Here is a 19016-nt window from a genome sequence, read left to right on the forward strand (position 1 = left end):
TGATCGATCGCTTTAAGGTGTAAAAGTACATAATACAATTTTTCAGCCTAACACTTTTGGCGACATAATTATATTGTACTTAAATGCGTTGGTAAGAAAGACGAATGTGTTTAACCTTTTTTTTTTTAATTTTTAATTGTATTCATATTTTAATGTTAATCAAAACAAAAGTAGTGCTTAGACACGTGTATATGCGACGGGGAGGCCTAGCGTTAGAGAGCTAGACTGCTAACCTGAGAGTATCGAGATTGTATTCGGGTCTAAGTCAGTAGAACGTCACCGAGTCCACTCAACCATGATGTGTACCAAACTCATGTTAGGGAAAGTAAAGTGATGACCATACACCCCCTTCATACATCTCCTACATGTGAATTCTACTTCATCTGCCCAAGATTGCTAAGTGCTGTGATAAATATTTATAATTTTTAAAATTTACATTATATGTCCAACTTATATACTAGCATGTAAGCGTGTTCCATGACCAGGTGCCAAAGTCCACCTTACTCATCACACCACACCTTTCCATGACCAAGTGCTACGCTCCACGATTCCCATTTCACCTATGATAGTCGGACCGTTACCATAACTGAATTAGATTATATGTTCCTGGGTTCGCATTTTGTTTGTCTGTAGTAGCACGTGTCGCCCCAGCCATCCGCCCGGTTCCAGCAGTAGAACTTTAAGAGCGGTCGTTGAACAGGGCAGACCGCAGCAAGAGTTCAAGGTCAGGTGTATTGTGGGTTACAGTTAAAGCACAACACTGGGTCTTACCTGTACCTTTACAGCAAGTTACACCTGCAGTACGTTTAGTTCTGGGATCTCGGATCTGGTTGAGCGCGTTGTTAGAGTAAAGTCAGCTCTAATGAGTACTCGGCATTATTTTGTAAGATCTCGGCTCATTAAAATAAATAATTCAGTTTTGATTTACACTTTTAAAAAAGCGAACCGCCCGTGGTCAAATTTTTAAAATCTAAGTGAAAAAAAATTCAAATTCCGTGGATGAATCACTCGATGCATGCAGTCTTTATTTTAACATGGGCATCTGTGGACACAAATGTTGTTTTAAAATATTCAAATATCTCCTTATTTTTGCTATATAAACTTAATCGCTTAACCTTACGATAGAGCGCTAACCCGAAAGTTTCGAGTTCGAATCCGGGTTCAAATCAGTAAAACGTCCCTAAGTCCACCCAGGTTTGTAGGGAACTCAACACAAGTTAGGGAAAGTAAAGGCAACTGGGCAAAGTGCTGACCACACTATCCCTTCATATGCCGAGGTCACAGAAATAGGTGAACTCTACTTCACTTGCACTAAGTATAGTCAGGTTCGTAAAGAAAACTTTACCTCCTTACTTGGCAACTCTGCTGTAATGGGAAAATCGATCTCCAACGATGTTTATCATTCAAATTGCAACATAAAAAAAAACAACAAAAAAACAAAAACAAAAACGGATACACTGTTTACATATTATTATTAAGTGACAACCCTAAAACATGTTTACAATTTTATCAACATCCCGATACATTGCAGGACAACCCGAATTCTAGTTTTGCAATGGAATGACAACCCGGTACTTTGTTTACATATAGAATGACAACCCGATACTTTGTTTACAAACTGAATGACAACCCGATTCCTTGTTTACAAACTGAATGACAACCCGATTCCTTGTTTACAAACTGAATGACAACCCGATACCTTGTTTACAAACTGAATGACAACCCGATTCCTTATTTACAAACTGAATGACAACCCGATACCTTGTTTACAAACTGAATGACAACCAAATGACAAACCAATACTTTGTTTACAAATAGAATGACAACCTGATACATTGTTTACAAATAGAATGACAACCCGATACATTGTTTACAAACTGAACGACAACCCGATACCTTGTTTACAAACTAAATGACAACCCGATACCTTGTTGACTCATCGAATGACCACTCAATTACCATCCCCTAAATTACACGTGAAAATATGTTCGAAACTTGAGCTGAATTCACTCATTCGGCGCAGCAACGATAACTCTGTTTTGTACAACTTCCGGTTGAAAATGGAAACACGCGTTACAGGGGCGATCATTGCGCAGTTTAACCACCCCACCCCGCGGTTTCGTATTTCAAACTCGAGCGCCTCCCCTATCTGATAAGGTATGTCAAGGTTTTATGTGGTGGCTGGTTCTGAGTTATCTGATCTTGATTTGTTTTTTTTTATTTATCTTTATGGTGTGGGGTATTTACGTATGGTATGGTAGATAGCAAGGGGGCGGGCAGTGTTTCTTCCAGACTTTTTTTCTCCGGGGGGGGGGGGGGGGGGGGCACTTGATATTTTCGGGGGGGGGGGGCGGTCAACATTTACCGGGGGGGGGGGGGGGGGGGACACTAATAAAAGTATATGTTTACTATGTAAATTCCATTGCGTAGGCGTAAGGGGTAGGCTTTCTTTGAGCCTCCCCTCCCCTGAGGCGATTGCTTTAAACTGTGCTGAGATAATACTAACGATTTTTGTCTATAGTCGGTTATAAATACAGCTTGATGTAGCAAGTTTTCATTACGTTTACGTCATAGTGTCAACCCCTCTACCCCCACCCTCTCTACCCTTGTCGGGCTTTGTCAACTTTGCTCTTAAAAGACTATTTAACTCACTCTAATTAATCACTTAATTAAATGGAGTTAACATTTTTCTGTATATATTTTGCTATTGTTTGCTTTGATGTCACCCCGCTCCCCTAAATGGTGTCACCCGGTGCGGTCCGCGCCCCCTTGCCCCCCCCCCCCTCGCGACGCCTATGTAATTATAACAATTGGAGACCTAATTTGATAGTCTTTAACTTAGCTAGTGAGTTAGGAAGGGAGGGGGGGGGGGGTAAGAAAAGGTATTCCAACTCTCAAAGCGAAAGAAAAATAAAGTGATCTAGTAAATTTAGGTACTGGATATTCGTTGAAAATGGTAATTGAGAACGCTACATTTTACTTTAAATAGAAGATTTACATGTTTATTATAAGGGGTTTATAAAATATTATTAGCTTTTCTTTAATTTAATTAAAAACATAAATGATAAATTATAGACATTATGTTAGACTAATGTACACCACACAAACTATTCAAAGCTATTGACGTTCTATAAACTGTAGCGCTGTTATCGAATCTGCGGAAATAACAGATTTTAAACAAAATCTGAATATTTTCTTTGGTTATTTCCCTTTCATCTGACAATTGTTACAGCGTTTTGTGTTGCCCTTTTAACCTATTATCCATTTGTCTCTACGCCTTTCTCGTTCATGAAATAAAGAACAAAAGAATATGAGCTGTTCGTTACAGATTCAAGAATAAAATCCTACATTCGTGTTGTAACTAGTAGGCTACTAGTAAAATTTAGTCTTATTTTTGCTTAAATCATGTGTTATTTAAGTCACTAAATATAAATAATTAAACAAATCATAAACGAAATTATTAAAACGTAACTATATTCCGATTTTTTTAAGGATAATCAATAACTTTAAATAACTTGGTGAAAAAACTGTTTAACAAAATAAAGCAATCCAAAAGTAAACTAAACTAGTACTGAAAAAAAAAATTACTATTCTAGTTACAAGTTTAAAAACGATAAAATTGTTTGAATGAGATTAGCGGATAATCAATGACAACCAGATGTTTCTGTGTACTTAACACATAGCTCATACTACACGCATGTGGGGAGTGTTAAGGTTTTAGTTTTACTTTATCATACAATATCTAAATAAAACAAAATCTGGGTTTAAAAAAAGAAATATAGAGGATTATCCTTAAATTTTACTTTAAATTTTCAACAACTAATTCGATTAAAGTTCAGGTTTTAAATCTACATTTTATTTTGGCAAATTTTCAACTAAATCAAATGAACAATTTTTGTATACGGTATTAGTGTACAAACGAAATTTAACAGTACAGATAACAAACCGAATATAAGCCTCCATAGCTCAGTGGCTAGAGCACTGGTCTTGTAAACCAGGGGTCGTGAGTTCAATCCTCACAGGGGGCTGTATTTTGGTTTCCTTTTTTCTTCTCATACGAATCAGATAATTAGGCTCATTAATCACATACTCTCGCTAAAGTACAATTTAACAATACCTAGTAGATTGCGCGTTTAATACAAATTTAAATAAAATACTTAAAATAAACTTTAAAAAAAAACACGTTTTTCTAGTGGACTAAAAAGTCGAAAATAAATTTTTCTTCCGACCCTAGGGGATCTACCAATGACTGCTCGTAGACTTTGTGCTTCCTCGAGCTGTGCAGGTTCTTGTGATGACTGTTCATACATTTGATGACAAAAAACGTGGGTACGTTCACCATCAAATTTCCAAAATTCGTGTTGTGTGCCCGACCCACGTTTTTTGTGTAGGTATTTGTCCACGACTTAGGAATTCAGCTGCTAGGCTGTGGACACCTGATTCGGCATTGACACATCCGATTTGTCTAAAGAATCACACTCCAAAGCCCCCCCCCCCCCCCCAAAACATTCTACCGCCCCCCCTCCCGAACGAAATGAAATTTATATAATTTATATAGAAAATATATACTTTTAACAGTGTCCGCCCCCCCCCCCCCCCGAAAATTTCAAGCCCCCCCCCCCCCCTCCCCGGAGAAAAAAGTCTGGAAGAAACACCGACTGTTCTCTTCGAGTGCTGCACTCAAGGTACTCTATGACCGAGCTGGTCACAATCCCCAATCAAACACGCCGTCTCTTAGATACACCTATGGCCACCACAGCATAGATAGATAAACCAAGTGTTTACCCACTAGTATTCTATTTACACACAAGTAAAAGAAACTAGTTTAACAATGTGTAGGGCAAATAGTAAGGTATTAATAATAAAAGAGGAATAAACATCAAGATCATGAAAGGAGTAAAAGGGTGAATACAAGTATATTTATAAAGATTGCAGTCTGTAAAGCTAGATATTACAACGGGGTTTATTTTCCTCTTGTAAAAAGGATTTCAGTAATGCATAATTTGTCAGTTGAATACAATGTGTTGAAATATGTATTGTTGATATTATAAGTACAATGTTAGTAACCATCAAACCAGAAATCTAGTTAAAGTAGGTTGGAGCAGGGGTCGATCTTTTTCCAGGTTCTGTATCTTTTAGTAGACAAGAAGTGATTCGAAATTTAGATGTTCGTTTGGTAAGGGGATATAACCGATGTGATGATGGGACTGTGGATTATTTAAGCAGTTATTTCCCATTTATCGTGCACAATGTTTTTTTTTTCCCTCCATAATGGTAGCTGTGTAAGCGATTATTTATATCAGTGTGGAGATGACGATGTTTGATACGTGGATGTATTATATTGTAAAAGGGAAAGGTTACACGTCCAACATGAAATGGGGAAAGGGAGATAAGGAGTTAGGAAGGTACTATTAGCCATTGGAAAAGTGTTTAAATTGCCTTTTATTTGTCATAAGAGTTTACAGTAATACATATTTAATAGTCTAATACAATTTATCCAAATAAGTTTTGGTTCTATCATAAATACAGACATAAATATAATAATAAATCGGCAAATAAATACAATAATACAAAAAGAGTTTGGTTTTATAAGTTGAAGTCCGTGCAACTAGTCTGTACAACGGCCTTAGGTGCTTTGACCACAGGGGCTTTGACCATAGGGGGTTTGACCATAGCTTCTCGGCCTTTTGGCTAAGATCAAAGTATAGTATCTGTTATGGATCTACACGGATCTTAGCCATTTGGTTGGTCAGCCCTTTTTAGGGCTGGCTGCCGGGGTCGAGAGGCGGTCAAATCTACTACTCTAACTCACGCAAATCTCGCCAACGACCGCTGTGGGGTTGCTCCCACACATCCCTCGAACGCACATGCTCTCGAGATGAGTCACCCAGTACTTGTATTGGGTGACTTCAATATACGAGTGGCTAATTTTCAACCTTCTTTTTTTCAGACTGACGACACCCATCTAGGAGAAATCCTAGATGGGAGGTCGGTCAAATCGCCAACGAATCGAACTCATCTACTACGTCAAACGCATCTACCTCGCTTCAGACAAACTCACTACCACTCTGACGACACCCACCTAGGAGAAATCTTAGGTGGGAGGCTTACGTCAAACGCCAACAAATCGAACTCAGCTACTACGCCAAACGCAACTCAACAAATCGAACTCATCTACTACGTCACACGCAACTACCTCGCTCAATAAATCGAACTCACCTAATACGTCAAACGCATCTACCTCGCTTCCAACAAACTCACTACCACTCTGACGACACCCACCTAGGAGAAATCTTAGGTGGGAGGCTTACGTCAAACACAAGCAAACCAACTAACTGCCTCTCAAAGACCAACTAATCAACTCACCCAACACTCGACACAGCGCTCACCTCGCTACTCTCTCCAAGCTCCACTCCATCGAACAATATTACCATCTAGACAACACACCAAGCTCGACGCCTCATCAACGCATCGATCAACGCCTTAACCACGGAACATCCCTCACTAACACTCCCAAAATACAACTACCAACCAAGAAGAAACCACTAACTAGTCAAGATTGTATCACGTGCAAGAACAAAGGCCAAAGGACAAGAAGCGATCATGTTTTGTTTTGTCATGTACTTTATATTATTTCAAAGGAAACCAAGAAAACCGGAACTGGAAACAAATAAATCAAGGAATCAGGAAAATATAGAAAGAAACCAGAAGTGAATCAAGAAATACAAGGAAAATAACACAAGCAAGAATTAAATTCTTTTAAATATGTATAATAATTCATGTATGTACATAATCATGCAACCTACTCTTGCTGCCTCCTTGTTCGCGCAGGGAGACAGCAAGTGAGGAAATCTATTAAACGCCAGACGGCACAAAAAAAAAAAAAAAAAAAAATAGCGGTGCTTTGACCATAGGGGGTTTGACCATAGCGGTGCTTTGACCACAGGTGCTTTGACCATAGTGGGTTTGACCGCAACGTGGCTTTGACCACAACGGGGCTTTGGCCACAGAGGGGGGGGGGGTATAATTTAAAGATTTTAAAATAGAAATAATAAACTGCTATTTTAATTTTAATTTATGATACAATTAATACCCAATTTTTACATGTTTCCTGAAAGTCCATTAATAGAAATTAACATGTACTAAAATAGTCAAGAACGATATTTTAGTCTCCACATAAAGGCTGGTGCTAGACCTCATAGATTTATTTTAAATATAAACGGAACACAAATAATGCGACATATAACAGGTTTAACAAATAAATAATGTAGATGTACTTGAAAATACAAAGCATATATAAAGGATAAAAATGATAAAAAAAACATTCCAACAGAATAGTCAAAGAAGTAATATTTGTATGGTTCACTAAATGACAGATGAATTAACATACTATTACATCCTGCCGCAATTTAAAATATAATTACACAACTTTTGAAATTAATCCTTACCATTTAAGGACAAAGCGCTTGTTATCAAACGCCAGCATTGGACAAACCACCTGTGATCAAAGACCCTATATGGACAAAACACCTGTGATCAAAGACCCTATATAGACAAAACACCTGTGATCAAAGACCCTATATGGACAAAACACCTGTGATCAAAGCCGCACACACCGCTTGTGATAAAACAACCGTTGACAAACCACCTGTGATCAAACATATTAAGCCCTAATACAAAACGGATGTGTCATTTTAAAATACATTTTAATTAACTACTGCTTACAAACATTTTTTTAAGTGTGGTCTCCTTACCAACAAAGCTTTAGAGAAAAATGGGGTGATACAAGCGAGTTACTTCTCGGAGGCGGTGACAAAACGAAATTACCTCCCATGTCAATTTTGTTTCTTGTTTTTATTTGCAGGGGAAATAATGTAATTATAATTTTTTTTTAAATTCTAGATTGTAACTGCTAACAGAAAAATCTCGAGTTCGGATTCCGTGTATGACTAGGTAGGTCGGAATCTTCTCAGCTCTGTCTGTTGGGTACCTGAATTATGCTAGACAACGTCAACGTAAAGACGGATCATCACAGAGCTGGTTAAATTATCCCTTCAACAGCTGAGATCAAAGAGACAGATGAGCTCTACTACATTACCCACATAGACAGTCAGGTCCCATAACTTGGAAGAAACACGTATATGAGCTAATAAATATCAACAAAAATATTTCGTCCACCTAACTGCCTTCTTATTAAAAAACTGATTGCTTACTTACAAACCTTCTAAGCATTCAGTCTAAACAATATTTGTCAGTTTAAAAAAAAATAAATTTAAAATTTCAAGACGCCTATGCATTCAATCTAAATAAACTTTGTTGATTTGAGATCGATAATATTTAAAACAATGTTTCATTTGTTTGAAAATTTTGATCTCTAGAAAAAGTGTTACTCGCCTCATGTAAATATGAAGGAAAAAACAGTAAGGAAGAAAACTTATGGCCATTGTTTACCATAACAACTAAATACGGAATTAATATAATACTCTATACAAATATCTTTCTTAGAAACAAAATTTTGACGTATAAAATGGTTTTATAGATTTATGTTTAATTTTTAAACTTTTGCATAATTATTTTTTAAAAAACTGGTTACATTATATAGAGTCCTTGCAAACACGTGACCTAAATCACGTGATACCTACGCCCGCCGCCACAGTGGTGTACATCAGACGTAAACACAATCAGCTGTTCGCCAGCGCTGGACGTGTTCACCAGCGCTGGACGTGTTCACCGTATGTAAAGAATCGCGCCCGCGGAAAAGGAAAAATACGTTAAAAAACTTGAACTCTTAGTAATTGAAGATCCTTATACAGTTATTGACAGTTTCGTGGATAATATAAATATGTGGCCGAAATTTCTAAATAAAAATACGGTTAGTAATACCGTTTGCGTTTAGAGTTTAAGTAGACGAAGCTGATCAAATGCAGTAATATATTAGAGGTTATCTACTGTAGCAAACGTGAGACCACTTAACTCCTACAAAACCCACACTACAACGGCTAATATAATCCATGGGTAATAACCAATCTGGGTAGCATGTTATACAATTTAAGACCCTTATAATCCAGCAGGGAAGTAATCAGACACATTAATACTGACATTCAACCCTCATGATGGCTGCCCACACCTGTATCTAGCCCACAATAAAACCAAAGAGGAGTCTGCCCTGCCCTCCCCTGTAAAATGTCTCACCTCCGTGATACCCAGCCCCACAGAGATAGTATTTCTTATATAATTTTGACCCTCAGGGCCCAGCAGGGAGAACAAAGGGGAAAGTCCCACTGCTCTCCCCTCAACACTTCTCACCTCGGTGTCATGTTATGTCATTTATAGCACACATGGCTTATCAGGGGAAAGCATTAAGGCATTAAGAATCTTAACTCTGGACAGCTACACACTAGTATACTAGCTACACACTAGGTGCCTACTGTAAACTACTAGACTGTAGGCCCTATGTAGACCTGCAATTGTATCAATTGTAGACTGGGTCCATTGTTATTATTCTAAACCATCTTACTTATAATGTTTCTAGCTTGATTTGTTTCTTTTATAAACAGTGGATTTAAAAAAAAATTAGCCTAATCATTAACCAAATAATAATAATGTGGTTATTTGTTGTTGGCTGGTATGATCTAGATTGTACTACTAGGCTACAAAAACTTAGTAGACCAATTAGGCCTACTAGATATGAATTTGAATTTAATTAAACTCAGTCCAGTATCAGATACATATTGCTGTAAAAAGACAACAAAGTAGGTAGGCCTTTGTAATTTATTAAAGCCTTCTACTACAGTAATATCAACTACATGCTTGTATAAAGTTTTTACAATTGAATTTAAGTAGCAGATTCTAGATCTAAATCTAGTCATATAATCTAGATCTATTTCAATTTCAGAAAATTTCGTTTGCTAAAAAAATGATTAGATAATAGAGCGAGATTTTAGATCTTAGAGACAATTAAATGCTTTATTACTATTATTAGGCCTATTATGACTACTTTTGATTTATTATGGGTGTATTTTGAATCGAATGTAGATCTAAAGTAATTAAATTTAAGTAATTCTAATTACTCTCTAATTATCTCTAATTGTATTGTCACTATCACAGATGAACACATTTCTACATGCAACATGGCCGTGTTTGCTTATATAACATAGGGAGCAAACTGTCCCCCTTCCATTGAGCTGGGTGAGGAGGGTGTGTGTATCTCCCTCTATGTCAACCATTGAGGAGGGTGTGTGTATCACCCTCTATGTCAACCATTGAGGAGGGTGAGGAGGGTGTGTGTATCACCCTCTATGTCAACCATTGAGCTGGGTGATGAGGGTGTGTGTATCACCCTCTATGTCAACCATTGAGGGGGGTGTGTGTATCACCCTCTATGTCAACCATTGAGCTGGGTGTGTGTATCACCCTCTATGTCAACCATTGAGGGGGGTGTGTGTATCACCCTCTATGTCAACCATTGAGCTGGGTGTGTGTATCACCCTCTATGTCAACCATTGAGCTGGGTGAGGAGGGTGTGTGTATCACCCTCTATGTCAAACACTAAGCTGGGTGAGGAGGGTGTGTGTATCAACCTCTATGTCAACCATTGAGGAGGGTGTGTGTATCACCCTCTATGTCAACCATTGAGCTGGGTGAGGAGGGTGTGTGTATCACCCTCTATGTCAACCATTGAGGAGGGTGAGGAGGGTGTGTGTATCACCCTCTATGTCAACCATTGAGGAGGGTGAGGAGGGTGTGTGTATCACCCTCTATGTCAACCATTGAGGAGGGTGTGTGTATCACCCTCTATGTCAACCATTGAGCTGGGTGTGTGTATCACCCTCTATGTCAACCATTGAGCTGGGTGAGGAGGGTGTGTGTATCACCCTCTATGTCAACCATTAAGCTGGGTGAGGAGGGTGTGTGTATCACCCTCTATGTCAACCATTGATCTGGGTGCGGAGATAGAATAATAAATAATAATAATAATAATAATAAATAGAATAATACTAAAATAGAATAATAATAATAACACAAATAGAAAAACACACAGACAAAAAAGTTAATAAAAAAACGTTTTAATAACAAGCCTTTGTGTAATAATGCACTAAAAAGTAGAAAATAAATTATACAATACTATTTAAATAAATGTAAAGAAAAGCATGGGTCTCTCCCCAAATTTTAGACACTACTATTTAAACTACTATAAAGAAATATACTATACTTATATTATACTATTGCCTAATGTTGTACTACCTAATCTATACAGATGACTTGCCTATTGCCTAATTTCATACTACATAATCTATACAGATGACTATGTTTTAAACGTGGAACCATTTGATTACGTTACTTGCCCGTACATAATAAAATTTGAAAAACGAGGTAATTTATTAGGTTTAATACCAGTGTAATATAAAGATTGTTACTGGCTGTAACGACGCCATTGCTGTCCACTAATTGTTACACATTCCTCATCCTTTCTCACCTCTTGTTCAGTGGTTCTAACTACGTTTTCATCGAGACCAGCAGTAGTATGTACCGTTTTAACTGAATAAATGCGCTCCATAAAACCCTCAACAAGAGGGGAAACAATCCAACCTATGTATCATCATACAACTTTCTAACGCTAACACAGTGGACACAGAAGACACTTGAACAAAAACATATTCGTAGAAATAATATTTTCCGTAGGCCAACCAGAACAAGCCTTCGCCGTTTTGAGGGTTAACACATAGGACAACTGGACACAGGATTGTTGGTCTGTCGCCCACACTAAAATACATTAACTATAGGTTAATTTCCCTTTTTCAAGGGAGCCAGAAATATAATTTTGTGTACTGTAGTCGGCAGATACAGTTGCACGAAGTGCAAAATTATCATTAGTAATTTCAAAAACATTAATCTAGTGTTTGTAATTTATAATGTAACAATTATTTCTATTACATATGTAAAACGTTAGGAAAGTAATAAAAGTTTCATTAAAAATGTAAAATATGTAATGATTTTCTACACTAATTGTAAATGTTTATTGATTGCTATATTAATTAGATATGCATATATTTCTTACAAGCCATTGCTTTAAGTTGTCCCCCTTGTTCGTTTTTTTTAAAATTAAAATATGTAACATACGGGAAGTAATGCATTTTTTCCAAGCCAAGTTAACTTGTGCTTGCCGCTTCTTTAAAAAAAAGAAAAAAAAAAGAAAGATAAACACTTTCTAAATAGATTAAACATTGTCTTAAATAATCATTATTTCAACTTAGCAAATGATGTTTCGACAGAATTCTTAGACGCTTTGTAAGTAAGCAATCAGTTTTTCAAACCGATGGCAGTTAGATGGACGAAATATTTGCGTGTAAGTATTAGCTCATATACATGTTTCTATCAAGTTTTGGGGGATTTTCGGTAACTGGAAGTGGTGTAAGTTACCGGTTAAACGTCCACTGATGTCATGTGATGGGGTCCACCTTGTGAGGCTAAAGATCTGTACTGTATCGTAATACAAAAACTCTAGACGATAGTCATAATATCTATAGAGTCGATGGGCCCGTTGTTTAAACCACTGTACATACGTCTGGCCTTTCGCTCAATAAGTTTTAAAAAACGGTAAACAATAACGGCCTCGTTTTAAACAGCTGCATTCATTGGATATTTATAAAATATCACAATTTTGATGTACTTACAGGTAAAAAGACGTGCGGTTATCTAAAGTGTTATGATACCTTTTAAACTGCTTAAGGGTCAATATTTCAGTAAAGAAGGTTTCAGTACTGTCGTGAAAGGGTATGGCTGAAGGGACACTATGAGTTCAAGTCCGTGTTCTTTGAATTGACGCCTAGTCAACCGCCCTTCACTATGTAGTTTATCATATTGCAGGTTAACATGTGCATTCTCCCAGTGTCTTCGCGTGGTACTCGAGTACTTAGTTGATTTAAATATATTCCAGGTATAGAAGTAGCATAAGAACATCCCGCTATTGGAATACAGTATTATTTCATACGGTGTAGATACATATTTTATCTACCGTCGATGCCGACTTCTATGAGTGAAAAAAACTAAGACAACTATAATTTCTTTGTCAAGTTATTCATTGTCATAATTATAAGATCGTTATAAACTGTCACAATTATAGCGTCGTTGTAAACGGTCTATATTATAGCGTCGTTATAAACTGTTAAATTATAACGTCGTTATAAACTTCCGTTCATGTATTTTAAAACGACATAGACGAATAATGTAAGGTTTGGGAGTGTGGGTGTACTGCCCGCTTAAGTCTATGGAGACATATTTGGTTTTCTGTTCAGTTAGTCGAAATTTATTCGACTTCAAATATATCGTCCCCTTTTTTTTAACTATACGAGTCTCAGTGTACCCCACTGACAGTGATGTGTGTAGGATTTTTTTTTAATAAGAGTTAACCGGGTATCTCTAAATATTCTGTGGCCGAGAAACACATAAACTCTACTTTATCTTCACTATGTACTTTCTTGTCTAAAAGTAGAACGTAATTACGAGTATGTTTTTTTTTTTTTCTTTTTATTATTGGTGGTGACCTAAGAGTAGTGGATTGCCTCCTCTGGTATTAAAAGAAAATTTACATTCTTACATTGCAGAGGAAATTACTTACTTAAAACTGCTATTCAAACTTCTGAAAAATAATGTATTTGTAGATAACTTAAACGATATGTTAGTTTTATTAAAAAATAAAAATAAATTTGTTTTTAAAATGTAAAAAGGAGAATGACTACATACATTTTTTTAAATGTATAGAAATATGTTAAAACATCGTTTTATACTGAATATAAACAAATGAGTTTTATTTTTTTTATAAATTGTTTTATTTAAGAGTCTGTTACATCCGTGTCATATCAGAGAAAGTTTAAAGCGCGTAATTTTGTCTCCCATGCTAATGGGACAACTATTTAAATTAAATTGTAGATTCATGAAGACACGTCTATGTAGGTAGATCTGTGACGAAGTTTAATACTTCGGAGATAGAAGGTTCAATGTTATTCAAGATTTCGACTTTTAGTTCTAACCTAAATTGTTGTTGAATATGATTAGAAAACAGTCTATACATATATACTTGAACTTTCAGCTAAAAATGATATTAGAATAGAACTTGTTTATCTACATTAATATATTAGATTATTTAAACTAAGCTGTGACTATTACAGTTCATAACGTGTGTAGAGTGTTTCTCATTAATAATTATCCAGGATAATCATTTTTTTTTTAATTTTTGAACGTTTCAAACCTTTTTTTTTCTTTTTTTTTCTACTTTTTATTTAAGACATCCCGTTTACGTGATTAAAATAATTCACACAATATTTTACGTTGAATTTTTTCCCGAGATCGGTCTCATACAATCAGTCGTGTTTGTAACACACAGTAACAAGTAGTTATATTGTTATATTTTAGGCATTCTGATTTTCTTCATTACACCCCCCCCCCCCTTTTCCGCATAATAACCACTAATAACATCGAGCAGAAAACAAACTAAACTCTACTAATACTAACCTGGTATTAGAAAGTTACTAGACTGAGACCACGTGACCACACCCCTATTATACCCGTACAATAAACAAGAACAAACAGGAGAAACGTGACAACAGACATCACATAACACGAGGGTTGAACATGAACAATACAGACAGGAACATATAACACGGGGGTTGAACATGAACAATACGGACAGGTAACATAACACGAGGGTTGAACATGAACAATACAGACAGGTAACACATAACACGAGGGTTGAACATGAACAATAGGGACAGGTAACATCGTATAATGAACATTTATCCATCCATACTATTCAATACTAGTATACATTGATCCACAAACTCAAGAAAACAGTGGCATCTAATCACTCCAGATTATCCTACAATACTCGCACTATATAATATGGACTGACTGCTAGCGTAAATATTGGAGTGCAGTGATTAGTTCATATTTAACGTTATTTATTTCAAATAAAATATCAAATGTATTTACCTAATCCTTATGAAATACCACAATATTGGAATATAATATTACTGGCTCTTTAAAAACTGTGAAATTTTGTAAATTGTAACTTTTGGCTCTTCTTCTCTAAAGGTAGCCGACCGCTGGGCTAAGATCAGTGCAGATTTGTCCCTTTTGTAAGGGATCCAGAAATTTAAAATAGACCACAACAACAAAGACGTTTTTAAGCATATTTTAACACAACTTAATAAATAATTCTTAAAATAAAGCTACTGTTTCTCTATTCAAAGTGAACATATGTTTCAAGTTGAATTTTGTTTTAATCTATTAATAGTACACCATTGTTTTCCTTACTGTATACTTGCAGCCATTTTATAAGTAACACAGTCATAAAATGGTGTATTTTGTATGAGTTATTCGATTCGTATTTGTTTGAGCTATTTTTAAAAGTTATTTCCCTTGTATTGCAAAATTGTGTCCGTTACACGTCAATTATAGGCTTATATTTTTTTTATGTTATACTTGTTTGAGAAAAATATTTTTAAAAAAGTTATATATCCACATCCATTGTGCTAAATGCTAACTGAAAGACGCTCGACTCTTTGGATCCCAACTACATACATACTGTACATAACATACACTAACCAAAATTAAAGTTGCTTTTGTCATTTTTTAAAAGTTTAATAGATTTCATTCCACACAGTTCACTCCATTCGATCTAGGAGCTTGCTGTGTGGATAGGTTGTATGTTAATACATTCAAATACATGAAATACATAGTATTATATACCAGTGGCGTAGCGAGGTCGGGTGTAACCCGGTGCGGCACTTAATGGTGTCACCTGCCAGAGGCGTAGCGACCCTTTCCGGCGCACGGGGACAAACTTTCAATTTTCGATTTACACCCCCACCCTCTCGTCAAACTTTCGATTTTCACCCCCCCCCCCCCCTCAAACTTTCGATTTGCCCCCTTCCCATCCACCCTTGTCGGGATTTATCTAATTTGCTCTTAAAAGACTTTTTAACATTCTAATTAATCACTTAATTGAGTGGAATTATCATTTTTCTCTCTATATTTTGCTTTTTTTGCCTTGGTGTAACCCCCGTAAATGGTGTCACCCTTTACGGTCCGCACCAACGCCCCTCTCGCTACGCCACTGTTGTATACAGTTTACATTAAAAGTAAAGCAATGCTCATTTCATGACTTTTCTCTTGTAGTTTTTCTAACAATTCCTATAAAGTTCTGGGGCCGATTCTTGCGTTAGAGCTCTTTGTTGGTAGTTGTAATTGAGACGTTCTCAAGTCTTAAAGTGGTGTTACTTGAGTTTGGGGTGTCGATTTGAAGTTGGATCGTTTAAGGGTGATCAAGATTTTATTCGTTGCTGGTTGGTAAATAAAGATTGCGTAATATATTTTTGTACACTGAAAAAAAAAATGTTTGTTGGAGGTGGCTGAAGTACTTTGCCCATACAATTCAAAATTGAATTTGAAAATGTAGCTTAGATTGCAAATAGGCCTACTAGTGCCCGCCGTGTTGCAGAGATTGGTGAAAACATTGTGATTCAATTAGCGAAAATTGCAAGTTTGGCCATTTTTCAATTGCAAGGGATGAGTAGCTGGACAGCTGTTCCACCTCTCAACTGCTTGTGTTCATTAGAATTGTGGATGAAGACATAAACATAACATAAGAACTGGCTTCGCATCATAACATGTATAGCACTGTTACCGGTGAGGATATTATATCCAATGATGTAAAATAAACATTTGCTGATTATAACTTGGACTGGACTAACCTCAGTTACCTGACTGCTGATGGAGGAAAGTACATGACTGGTGTAAAGAAATGCTTGGTTGGACAAGCGAATGAGATAAACATCATACACCCAATGTCCCTGCACTGTATTATTAGCCAGCAAGCTTTGTGTGCTAAATGTATGGACATCAGCAATGTACTGAATTCTAGGGTGAAGATGGTGAATTTAATAAGGTCACATGGGCTCAAACAGAGATAGTTCATAGACATTTTGAAAGATGCAAACACAGAATCGCATGATTTACCATATTACACAGCAGTAAGATGGCTAAGTTGTGAGAAAGTTTTGAGCAGAGTATTTAAGTTAAGAAAGTAAATAAGTGAATTACTGGAAATGAATCGGAACAACAAACAGTGGGTACAAACATTTTCAAGAATGAATGATATGAAAAAAAAAACTTGGACCTCGAGTGTGTTGTCGGTCATCGACAATGTTTCTTTCAGCCTTTTTCTTCTGGGAGGGGGGTAGCGGCACTTATTTCTACATACATTATATTTCATTGGGGGGGGGGGGGGGGTACGTTCTTGAAGGGGGAGGGAGCGGTGGGGGAGCTTTGCCACCCCGAAGAAATGCCTGGAAGAAACTCTGGCCCCCGGAATGATATTTGATAGTTAATGCGGCCCTCGCCTGAAAAGTTTGGAGACCCCTGAGTTACATTATGGATTTAGTTGGGAGCCAAAGTGTCGAGGGTCACAAGGTCATGTTATTAAAGCTAAAGGGTAGGTGTCGTTCTGTCATGTTCCTCTATCTTTTCAGACTTGTCGAATAGTTATGTAGTGTAAAGCTATCTCATTAATTAAGTACTGAATGAAAAACTTAGCAAAAATGCTTGTGGTGTGGATGCGAATCTACTTTAATCAGAGTTCTTTCAGACATTTTTCTCTATGTGGCAATTGAAACTTCCACGGGAGGGGGAAAAAGATTTGACCGCGCTAAATAAATTTGCGTTTTTATCTGTATAGGCTGTCATTACGATATATGTATAGTGCTGCCTATGCAGGGGCGGAACTACAGTGCTGCCAGACCCCGCAATGCGGGGTGGGGGGGGGGGGGCAGGCCGTTTAGGGGCCCACAGCCGACCATAATCAATTTTTTATAGTTAAAAAATAATTTTCTTGTAAAAAAAAACAAAAAGATCTACTAAAGTAGTGATGTTCCACAGTAGTTAACACACGCTGTTTCGTAAAGGAAAAAAATATAGGCTACATGGATGAGTTGTAGTGTGAAAGATAGGCAAACGTTCAAACCACTTCCATGACTTATTTCCATTTTTTTTAAATAGTCAAATATGTGTGTTCTTAAGAAACTTTAAATACATTTTCACCAAACAAATTAAAAAGCAATTACTTCTCTTAATTATTATTTTAAAAAAAATATGTGTGTTGTTGTATCATGTGTTTATTATAAATAAAAACTAAGAATTTTAATTTTTTCGAATTTCGAACAAGCCCGTATTGAGTATTCTATGTTCGCATTTTTGTTTAAATATATATTACGAGAAAAATGGCCCGTTGAGGAAGGATACACCGGGCGCTAGGCTGATAGTGCTGTCTCTTTTCTCTAAACTAAAACCAACCCCCCACACACACCCCCCACCCACCCCCCACCCCCACCCCCACACACACCACCCCCCCACCCACCCACACACCACCCCCCACACCCCCCACACCCCCCCACACACCCCCACCCCCCACCCCCCTAAAAACATGTCTACCGTCCCATTCAACGAAATATAATTATATACTTTTCCAGTGTCCGACCCCTCCCCGAAAATTCTACCCCCGCCCCCGAAAATTTCAAGTACCCTCACCCCTCTCCGTGGAGGAAAAAGTCTGAAAGAAACACTGGTGTCGCGCATAGCCACTACGCGAAGAATTGCATTAAAGAAATTGCAAGAAAACCACTTTTTAGATTAGAAACATTAATTAGGCGGTAATTTTATTATAGAGTATCGATGAGGAAATTTCTTTTGAGTTGGGGAGAGGGGGGGGGGGGGGGGCTCAGACGTTCTTACGCGGGGGTGGGGCTTCGCCCCTACCCGAAGAATTGTATGAAAGAAACTCTTCACGCAAACCACTTAGATTAGACCAAATTGCCTTTGTATTGAATGTTTACTCGATAATCAATGACGTCATATCAATGTGTGCACTATCCGGCTTGAGATTATTTTCTACTCTGTGCGCTAAATGTGTCGACGTCATACTTCGTTGTTCGAATTACTATGCATGTTTTTAAATTGCTTGT

At 37.0% G+C, this 19016-nt stretch overlaps 1 non-coding gene and 1 pseudogene across 1 annotated transcript; both read left to right on the plus strand.

The window, feature by feature from the left end:
* The first annotated feature begins 3955 nt into the window (after positions 1-3955).
* On the plus strand, positions 3956-4028 carry Trnat-ugu (transfer RNA threonine (anticodon UGU)). The gene has a single exon. It is a non-coding gene; the product is annotated as a tRNA-Thr (tRNA).
* A 1643-nt stretch (positions 4029-5671) lies between these two features.
* On the plus strand, positions 5672-5758 carry LOC131952334 (uncharacterized; annotated as a pseudogene).
* The last annotated feature ends 13258 nt before the right edge of the window (positions 5759-19016 follow it).

The sequence above is a fragment of the Physella acuta genome, unplaced genomic scaffold, assembly GCF_028476545.2.
Source record: "Physella acuta isolate Inbredline_101_S28 unplaced genomic scaffold, ASM2847654v3 ptg000071l, whole genome shotgun sequence".
Lineage (NCBI taxonomy): Eukaryota > Metazoa > Mollusca > Gastropoda > Physidae > Physella > Physella acuta.